Below are 9,009 nucleotides of genomic sequence, written 5' to 3'. Positions count from 1 at the left end.
ACCCTAACCCAAACCCCAACCTAACCATCTGTGGAGTAAAAATATAATATTAGTGGGAAAATTCAACCTCTGAATCGCACTGGTTATTGATTATGTGAACATGTGTGTGCAATTAGTAGTGTCTTAAGAAAATGTAGTGTCATAGGAGAACATAAACACATTTGAATTGATGCAAAAATGTCTGATGGGAGATTGAGCTTGCCAGTAACTCTGCAGAATGGGGTCGATGTCAGATCACAGAAACATTCAGTAGCAACATGCAACACAACGAATATAACACAACGCAGGTGTCTGGAGACTAACTTTTAAAAGCTGCCATTCTTTTAAAATCTAAGACGACATCTAAAAAACAAGGCGCTCCTGCACGAGGCACTGAAAAACGAGACATGCGTTGGTCAAAAACGTCCACCTAGAGAATGTTTACATAGAAAAACAATGGAAAAAAAGTGTGCAGACTTACGCAAAACCATGATCTTTGATCATTGCACCATGTACTCTGTTTTTTTCAGTGCCATGTTTTATAGACACTGTGTTGAGATCAAAAGCACTTTTGAAAACACATATCTAGACACATGGATTCTGATCTGTTTGTTGCACTGCAAGAATGCAGTTGGTCTGAACAGCCCCTTATTCTGAATTTGGCTGAAATTTCCATGTAATTTAATAACTAATGTTTCATCAAACTTTTATTTCTAACAGATCCTCCATATAATGTAAAGGTGGTCAGTAAGCTATCAGTGAAGGAGAACAGCTCTGCACAACTGACCTGCTCCAGTGACAGTAACCCTCATGCAAACAGCTACAAGTGGTTCAGCTTAAATGGGACTCTGTTAGGAAAGGAACACACCTATAGACTGGAGCGAGTGTCTCGGCATTTTGAAGCCATTTCCTGTACAGCCTTTAACACAAAGGTAAAAAACAGTTCCAGTCCTTGGAAACTTAACGTGTTGTGTAAGTACTCTATCTAGATTCAAGATTCAAAAAGCTTTGTTGACATGGTAGCTTTACATTGCCAAAGTATTAGTGACATTAAAAGTATACTTTTGCACATATACACACAAAAGAAAATAAAAGAATTGGAAATAAAAGTATACGTAAACAGTGGTAGCTATCTATCTATCTATCTATCTATTCTATAATATTCTTTAATTAGTCTACATTTCACATTTATTTGATCATGGTCTGTTGATCCTCCAGAGATACAAAATGGATCTTCCTGCAAGTCTGAGATGTCTGCAGTGTGTGTGTGTGTGTGTGTGTATTGTGGACAGCAACCCCCACAGTTAAGTCAAGTGGTTTAGTCCAGATTCCTCCATAACCTTCCCAACCTCCTTATAATAAATCTCTTATAATATTCACCCTACAGGGGAGACTCTCAACTGTTTTGCCAATAGCAGTGAGGGGAACTCTTCCATAACCTTACAAGTACCTCATAATGGTGAGACATCATAACCAGCCCATTTGATTTGTTAATGTCTTTTTGAAACATGCTATCATTATGGTTTGGCTGCAAAAAGGTAACTGGTTAAAAAAAAAAAAAAAAAAAAAAAAAAAAAAAACATATATATATATATATATATATATATATATATATATATATTTTTTTAACCAGTTACCTTTTTGCAGCCAAACCATAATGATAGCATGTTTCAAAAAGACATTAACAAATCAAATGTATGTATATATATATATATATATATATATATATATATATATATATATATATATATATATATATATATATATATTTCTTTTTTTTTTTTTTTTTTTTTTTTTTTTTTACAGGTGTAATAATATATCTTGCTGTTGCTGTATCTGTTATTGCAGTTATTTTATTGGTCATTGTAGTATGTGTAGTGAGAAGACCATGGTAAGAATCTCCTTCTCTCTTTAAATCTATGTGTCACTCACACAATCACTTACTCACTTATTCCATCTCTCTTGTTCCTAATATGTTCCCTGGCAACCTCCCTGCCTTTAAAATTCCAGTTTCTCTTAAAGCGGACGCAGAGCTACACAACAGCCTATAATGAGAATGAAGAATGAACAGAATGAAATGAAGACAACCACAAAGTCTTGTTTAGAAAGGTATTCATGTGGTAACTTGCAATATATATTGGGAATATACAGAGGGATTAAAAAAATCTGAGGCCACATTTTTTTTTTTTTTAGGATTTAGAAAAGAACAAACAGACAAAGAGAAGTTATGATATAAAATGAAGTAGAAATTATCTTCTGATTCTGCACTATTACTAATCAAATGTACCTGTGAGCAGAATTGTGACACTGACCAGAATGGTGGTCAGTGTCACAGTGGTGGCTCAGCGGTTAAGGCTCTGGGTTACTGATCAGAAGGTCGGGGGTTCAAGCCCCAGCACCGCCAAGATGCCACTGTTGGGCCCTTGAGCAAGGCCCTTGACCCTATCTGCTCCAGGGGCGCCGCATCATGGCTGACCCTGCACTCTGACCCCAGCCTAGCTGGGATATGTGAAAAAGAAGAATTTCACTGTATATGTGCAAATGTGTGATAAATAAAGAAAATTATTAATTATGTTAATTATTTTGTACAAAAGGTCAGATTTCCTTGCTTCCACTCAAACACAGGACATGTCCACAATGCGAAACCTCCATTTTCAGTTTCCTAACATCATTGTTTTCCAAAGCATGTGATTGTGGAGAGTGTTTTCGAAAGTCTCAGTTTTCAATGGACGAAAACGCCATTCCAGTGTGGATGAGAGGCGTAAACGTCGCAAAATGAATGCATTTTCAAATTAAAACATATCAGTGTGGATGTGGCCAAAGAAGATGCTTTTTGGAACATTCTCAAATCATGCTGGATAACATGGATCATCAGGTTTGGGACAACCTTGTGTCAGTAGTGTCTGAAGAGGTGGGCATACCCCCCACACACACACATACACACACAAAAAACATGCACCTGGTTATATACAGTACATACACCGATCAGCCACAACATTAAAACCACCCACCTAATATTGTGTAGGTCCCCCTTGTGCCGCCAAAACAGCGCCAAGCTGTTTAATAATTAAATTATTCTTCCCACCACAATTGCACAGAGCGGATATCAGAGTTAGCATAGACTTTGTCAGTTTGAACCAGTCTGGCCATTCTCTGTTGACCTCTCTTATCAACAAGGCATTTCCATCCACAGTACTGCCGCTCACTGGATGTTTTTTGTTTTTGCTTTTGGCACCATTCAGAGTAAATTCTAGAAACTGTTGTGTATGAAAATCTCAGGATATCAGCAGTTACAGAAATACTCAAACCAGCCCATCTGGCACCAGCAATCATGCCATGGTCCAAATCACTGAGATCACATTTTTTCCCCATTCTGATGGTTGATGTGAACATTAACTGAAGTTCCTGACCCGTATCTGCATGATTTTATACACTGCACTGATGCCACACGATTGGCTGATTAGATACTCGCATGGATGGTTGTTGGTGCCAGACGGGCTGGTTTGAATATTTCTGTAACTGCTGATCTCCTGGGATTTTCACACACAACAGTCTCTAGAATTTACTCCAAATGGTGCCAAAGACAAAAAACATCCAGTGAGGGGCAGGTCTGTGGATGGAAATGCCTTGATGATGAGAGGTCAACAGAGACTGGTTCGAACTGACAAAGTCTACAGTAACTCAGTTAACCGCTCTGTACAATTGTGCTGAGAAGAATATCATCTCAGAATGCTATTCTGAGATGCGGGTTGGTGCTGTTTTGGCAGCACGAGGGGAACCTACACAATATTAGGCAGGTGGTTTTAATGTTGTGGCTGATCGGTGTATGTAAAATGTGCAAAAAAATAAATACATTTTCATTAATGTTTTTTTTTTTTTTGTCTGTTGTAATAATAGTCCCACATGAATTTACAAAATGTATAACAGGGTAAGTTTCTTGCTGGAATTGTGTACAGAACAACTAAGAACCATGGTATTGTAACTAGATGTTAAATATGTATTTAACTTTATAGGTCTTATTAATATTCCTTTCATTAGGCTACTATAAAAATTACTCTATTTAATAAACTAATACATACATAATATGCAATAAACTGTTAAGCATTGTATAGCTTATATGAGTGCTAACACATTATCTAGTTTTTCCATATATAGCCAATGTAATAATTAATGTTTTTTTTTTAATTATTATTATTTGTGTCCTATAATGTGCTTTTCTGTGTATAATGAAATTATTTTTTCTACTAAGAAATATAAATGTAAATTATTTGATATCATGAGAAAAAGGCACCACCAACAGCAGTAAAATGCACAAAAAAAAAATAAAAATAAAAATTATATAATCAGAATCAGAATGAGCTTTATTGCCAAGTATTCATACACAAGGAATTTGTCTTGGTGACAGAAGCTTCCAGTGCACAAACAATACAACAATAACAACAACAAGAGTACATGTCTGCAAATTCAAGGCAAAGGGTGAGTACTTTGAAGATGCTAAAATCTAACACAGTTTTGATTTATTTTGGATTTTGTTTAGTCACAACATAATTCCCATAGTTCCATTTATGTTATTCCACAGTTTTAATGACTTTACTATTATTCTAAAATGTGAAGAAAAAAAAATTATAATAAAGAATGAGTGTTTCAAAACATTTGACCGGTAGTGTATGTATTTTGTGTATGTACTTTCATATGTTTATTTATGCAATGTAATGCTTTTTATGGTGCTGATAAAGCTTGTGGTTTCTTGAATCTTTTCTCCAGAAATGAAAGTGAAAAGAACAGGTGCACTATTAATAGAATACTGCCACAAAAACTCAACTGAGACCAGTTGAAAGTTGATTCAATTCTGTTGGGAAACTAAGATTTTTTAACTAAACCAGGCACTCCAGCAATCCCATTTACAACACTTTAAAGAACAAATACTAAAGTTTGGAAGTCGTGTAATTAACTATTATAGAAAGTATCTTTCTTGGCTTTCCCTTAGTGATTTTGAGTTAGGTACTGTATAAAGCACTGTATTTGTAGAACTTTTTGCTTGGACAAAGACATTTGCAATAAATTAGCCCAAAACAATTTATTCTTAAACTGGAGGTTGCTGAAACTAACACTATGTATTGTGTGATTTTTTTGTAATCTGGAATTGACAGGAATCTTGCTAAGGTCTTCACTGCTGTGACTGCCTGAAGTGTGGTCAGCTATGGCTCCACATGTCAAAATATTTCAAAGCAAGGTGCAAAACAGGAAACTGATTCAGTGAATGGGTCAACTGTATCTAAGTCATTCAATGAAAAGGACTTGATTCACTCATTTAATCTTCACTCTTTTAATCTACTAATGAAAAGGACTTCAAAATGCTATATCTTGTTACATATCATGGTTGCAAAATAATTTATGTGCAAATGTTTTGCAATGTGGAAATATTTATATTTATATAATCATAAGAATCATCTTTGAAATAAAGATATATATATATATATATATATATATATATATGAAGCAGGGCATAACCCATGGTTAAAAGTGGTGCTAACCCCTTTTCTAAATTACAAATGTGAAACTTTGCTTTACCCAGGGTTAAAACAGATCTTAACCCAGGGTTAAGCACAGTGTGAAAAGCCTTTTTACCTTTGGCAATGCAATTAGTGGTTAACCCCACAAAAGTGGTACTAACCCTTCTCTGAAGCAGGGTTTCATAACTCAGAGTTAAAAATGATGTAACCCAGGATTAAGTGTAGTGTAAAAAAAAACAGTTAATCAGTGAGGCAAGGATAAGTTATAAGAATAAAGTGCCATCTAGTGAATCATCGTCCAAATTAATCAAGTTCATCAAACCCTAGAATGCATGTTTCTATAAACGTGTGGTTAAAACCCTAAAATGTTCAATTGTAATCTGAATTAAATTGAGAAATATTTCACATGCTTTTTAATTTCTTGAGCAGCTAATGGAATGTGCAGCATTCTTTAATTCACCATTCATTAGCTGCTGTCCACAAATATATATATATATATATATATTCTCCATTTGATCTACATCCTCAACAGATTCAGCCTGACAGGAAAAACAAAAGCTTAGTAAGACGATTAGATCAGATGATTAAAAGTAACTGTAGAAAGTAGAAATAAAATCCAGTCATACCATATAAATATGGTAGGTGGATTAATTTACACTTAAGTTCTTCGAACAAAAATTACTTGCAAAAAAAAAAAACAAAAAAAAAAAACATTACATTACATGCTTGCGCAGTGACATGAATGAATTCATCATTATCTGTTCACAGTGATTCTTGATGATTATTCTCTTGAAATATTTCTCAGTACTGCTCAAAAACAGAAAACAGCTCAATGAAATAGATCACCTTTTTAACTTTAACTTCTACCTGTTGATGCAAAAAAACAAAAACAAAAAAAACAAGAAAAAAATACTGAGGGCACAATCTGTAAAAGTTAGTCTCACGCAACCCAAATCATCAAATGGCTTTTCATCCAAACTGTCTTACTGTCAAACTGTTAAAAGTTTTACTACAACATTTTTCAAACTACATTTTTTTTTTTTTTTTTTTTTGCATGAGTAGTATAGAACTATAGTACCTTCTACAAAAATGTACATATGTGGTTTTGCGTGATGTATATATATATATATATATATATATATATATATATATATATATATATATATATATATATATATAAAAGCATAATAACAAATTATTATTAATAATAAAAACAATCCTTATTTTTATGCATTTTTCATCTTGCAAAGTATGAATATATGTATATGTTTACATTATTTTAATGACTGTAGATCAAATATTCAAGGTTAAACTGTTGTCCATTTGTCTTTAATTAACATGACAGTTTGGTATATAGTAGGCTATAGTGCTACATATGTGCTCATTCTGTAGCAAGAAAACAAAGCTCACCTCATGTAAAATGCTGCTCTGAACCTCAGCAAAAATCCAAATCCAGATAATTTTGATCCAGATTAAACTTTTTGAACAACTTGGCTTAGAGGTACAAAACAGGAAATTAGAATCATCATGGCGCCGCCCAGTGGTTACTCAGGAAACCTGTGGATGTAGATATTAAAGTATGCAAAGTACATAAGTTCTAAACAGCCTTAAAAACTTAAAGACTTCTAAAACGTTTTAAAACTTTCAGATAGTTCTGAACATCATGGATATCACCCCACTCTAACAAATATATCAAGTTGTGAGTAAGTGTGAAATAAATAGCGGAATGCATTAATGCTTTTAATTGATCTGGTTTGGATATACTTCTGATTCTGACTGGCATGAGAAAAAACAAAATGCAAAAGAAAACCACTGGTTTCCATACCATTTCTTCTCTTGAATTCCGAAAACACCATCTCATATATGACCATGCATACAGTTTAACTGCACTGTACTATTCTGAATGCTTCAAAGAAAGGCAAGTCATTGGCACATCATAGACTTCCTGTTAACACATAACATTCCGTTGTGAATAAATTCAAAAAGGCACTTTTTTATTTTCTCTTTCTCTCATTTTCATTCTGTCTGCAAAAGCATTGTTTCAAAGCATTGCTATGGCCAACGTACAAACTTTGCAAGAGACCTATCTGATTCTTGCTAAGAGTGTAAAAACTGTTAAAACAGACATTGCTGTTAAATTGTCTGTCCTGTAACTAACAGGTAAATTGAACATCCTGTTCCTTTCTGAATACAGGAAGTGTGACCATATCAGATGTGTGAAAGCCCCCTCACAGACTGAATTGAGCATAGCATGTAACGAGTAATCACAGCCTGATACGAAGAAGAATATTCGCACATTATAGGAAGCCCCCTATTTCTGAGAAGCACAGAGGTAAGTCAAACAACAACAAAACAAAATGTTTCATAATTTATTTCAAAAGGTATCAGAGATCGTACCAAACAAAATGGCATATAAAGACTATCAGTGCCCATAGCTGGGTAAATGGTTTTTCAGAAGAAATAATGGTAAATGATCTGTCCTAAATGTTAATCCTAATGTTTCTATTATGTGGGTGTATCTAGCGAGCATCTGTAACACAAGATCTGTGTTTGATTTTTCCTACATACAGAGAAAGATATGCTGTTCCGTGATGTTGTCTTTGCTGCTGTCTTATTTGCCCTTTGTCTCTCAGGTAAAACACGTTTTCTCCATTTTTCTCAAAGTTTTCTTCTGTTTTAATCACATTTTCAGCTTTTGATTTTTTTAATTTACTGACTTCCATTCCATATAATGGAGCTTTCTTGTCCTTTGTCACAGGTAATGCGCACACTCAAAATTGGGTAAAGCAGTGGCCAGGTGATGTGCACGCTACACCTGGAGAAAACATCACCATACACTGTCAGATTAATGTGGAAATACAGGGGTCAATTTCCAAGTGCTTTATTGAGTGGTACGCCAAGAACGAAGACGGGACATATCCCGCAGTCGACAAGCTTCCTCAGTTTAGTGGGAGACACTGTGAGCGCAGAAATGAAAGCCACTGGAGCACAAGCCTTGCCCTGAGCTCCCTGGAGCTGAACGACACTGGCATGTTCTACTGTAATTACTTCTGCAATATTAATGGCACATATTGGCAGCACTATGGAACCGGGACTCGACTTTTTGTGCATTTAGGAATTTATAAAGAAAATGTCACTCTGGACCACCAAATTTGTACATCCAATATTACAGGTAAGAAGATCAGAGCATTTCAATTACTGTGCATATAAAATGCTTATAATAATTAATAAAAGATAAACAAGTTAATAAAGATAAAAAGCTTACTTGAGGAAAGACTGTTTGAACTAATGCAATACCTGCAGTTATTCTTGCATTTTCCAAATACATTTATTTACTTATTTTCAGATGGAGTGGATGGTGAATCCAGAGTTTACTTGCTCTACCGACTTCTTGTTTTTACTGTTTTATTGTTCAAATCTGTGATATTAATACTTATGTGTTCTGTTGCACTTTTTTCTCCACTTTAAATTGCACTTTCCTGTGAACGCTAAATCAGCAAATTTTGTTGCAACAATA

This window comes from Myxocyprinus asiaticus, chromosome 31 (genome assembly GCF_019703515.2).
Source record: "Myxocyprinus asiaticus isolate MX2 ecotype Aquarium Trade chromosome 31, UBuf_Myxa_2, whole genome shotgun sequence".
Lineage (NCBI taxonomy): Eukaryota > Metazoa > Chordata > Actinopteri > Cypriniformes > Catostomidae > Myxocyprinus > Myxocyprinus asiaticus.
The sequence above is the reverse complement of the archived record's forward strand: the minus strand, read 5'-3'. Positions refer to the sequence as shown.